Source organism: Lagopus muta, chromosome 3, assembly GCF_023343835.1.
Source record: "Lagopus muta isolate bLagMut1 chromosome 3, bLagMut1 primary, whole genome shotgun sequence".
NCBI lineage: Eukaryota > Metazoa > Chordata > Aves > Galliformes > Phasianidae > Lagopus > Lagopus muta.
This window is the reverse complement of record NC_064435.1, coordinates 12,165,806-12,168,344: the sequence shown is the minus strand read 5'-3', so window position 1 is coordinate 12,168,344 and position 2,539 is coordinate 12,165,806.

The window sequence follows — 2,539 nt, the reverse complement described above, 5'->3', positions numbered from 1 at the left end:
CAGATACAAACTTGACACACAAACCACCACAAAGGCATCGCTGACCTGCTGCTCTAACTGGACCAAACCCCAGACTTGCAGAGAGATGTGTATGCCTCCTTCTGTGCACCTTCTTTTTTTTTCAGTTTTATTGGTTTGCCTCTGAAAACTCATTAACTTCCCCTGGCAACATGGCAACAGTTGTGCTTGTTGGTTAATTGCTACTCGGGATTAAATCAGGCTGTGTTAAAACTTCACAGCTACGAGGTCCTTGGGACTGGGAGGACTCCTGTAGCATCTCCTCCAGGACATCACTGAAGCATCTGCATCTGGCTGCTGCACACCTCTGTTGTACAGCACCCATTAAACTAAGCTGACACCCTACAATATTGTTCTGCAGGAACTGAGAAACAAATCAATAGAATTAGAGGCAAAAAAAATAAAGAAAAAAGCAGGCACATCAAAGACACAGATCCAGGGCTTCAGGATTGCCCTTGAGTGACTTGTGGGCTTCTCCAGTCCCCGTCTCCTTGTCCATATGGAGAGGTAACTGCCTCCACATGGAAGTAACCCATCTGGCTTTTTTTGATTCTCCAGTGCCTTGTTTCCCATGCTGAGCTGGAAAGCACCAAGTGGAAACTGCTATTAAATTTAGCTCATATGGCTTCACGCTTGCCTTGTCCAAGTATCGATGCCTGCAGAAAGCACGAGGCAAAGCAGAGGGAAAGCACTGCTAAATGCACACATGCAAACAAAATGCAGAAATTGAGAATGGACTTTGCCCCCCATTACATCCTTCCTTAAATCATTGGAAGTGAAATGAACACCACACAACTTATACCTGTGGTGCAGTTTCTGCCTTTGTGGCGTTGCTAAGAAAAATGCTCGGGCATTTCCCTCACAGGGCGTCAGTGAGCCCCAGTCCCTGTGCTCTGTGTGTGCTGGGGGCAATGCCTGCACAGAAATCCTCGCAGATGGATTTCACCTGGAGGCACTGGGCAATGCTGGCGAGGAACTGAAGGTTTGAGAGCAGTTAACAACTGCATTAATATTTGCACCGTCTCTTTTGATTCAGAGCGTGCCACTACTAGAGGTTATTTTGTGGGGCTTCTTTCACGTTAGTCCCTTAAGATGGACTTTGCTGCAATTATGTTTTCTCCTGTTTGGTTTTCATTTAGGGAAATAAGAAATCACTCAGTGAATTACTACCAACACCAACCTTGATCTTCACCCAAATCAACCAGATAAGCCAACCAATGTATCTCCCTTTTCCTGTCTTTTTTTTTCTTCTACCAAATAGATATTATCTGAGACTGAAAGGAAACAGCCACAATGCTAACAGTCCAACATTACTGCAGTAGAAATATGCATATTTGAAGTGCAACAAGTTGTTTAACAACCAAAAATGTTGGAAAACAGTCAAACAGCCTGAAGACCACCACCAGCAGCGTTTCAAAGCAAAGCAAACTCCACAGGAAGCAACTTAACGTCACTCCAGAAGGGACTTTCTGGTGCAGAGAGAAAAGCAAAGCATTGCACAAAGTGGTATTCAAATTATTAAAAATAGCAGTTGACAGTATTGTTATGAGAACAACTGGAAGATGGAAGGGGCTGGGAAGAGAAGGCTGGGAGAGGAGAAACAAGCCAGAGGGCCAGCTGGTCTCCTGTCAAAATAGGGACTGAGCTGCAGTGTTTTGGAGTCATTGACAACACGGTAAACAAAAAGGTAACTGTTTAAAGAAACACAGCCCAAAGCTTTTCATAACTCTCTCTTTAGCTGATGGAATCTAGAACAAACATTCTTTATTTTCCCTCCTGGTTTTTTCACTGAACTGAGTAAACTGTTTGGCCCAGCACCAAGCTGTCCCAACGGCGAGCGCTCGCCTCCAGCCCTGCGCACAGGTCACCGCTTCAGCCAGGGCTGTCATTTGTCGGGACTGGCTCACACCACAGCACGGGAACGGTTCTGTGGACTTCAGCTTATTCTCACACAGGGATTGAGCTGAGGGCAGGGTGCCAGCTCCTCTCCAGCCGGGCCTCGAGAAGGGCACCACACAGTGGGGCAGTGCGTCCGCTGAGGGAAGGCAGCGCTGCTGCCTCCAAGGGAGCGCTGCAGTGACTCGCCCTGCCGGGATGCAGCACTCAACAGAACGTGCTCAGACCCGGTCCCCTCGGAGGAAAACACACATTTTACAGCAGCCCTGAAGTCACCAAGCGTGACATCCAACCGACAAGGACTCCAGCAGGGAAGTGAAGTGGTTGCTGCTCGCCCCTGCTCCTCCAACACCAGGTACTTTCAATGTGAGCGCAGAGCAAAACGCTGCACGCAGCCCTGGCCTGCTGATGGGGCAGAAGAGGCAGCACCACCCTGCTGTACTGACTCACGTGTGGCTGCTTCGTGCCGGCTCCTCAGCCAGGGCACGTCTCCAAACCTAACGCACCTGAGGCGTTGCTGATACTCGGCTTTGTGGATGGGGAAAAAAGACACCTCAAGAAGATGGTGACATTTTCATGCGAACGCGGCTGCTGGTTTCTGCACATCCTTTTTAAAAAGCACACA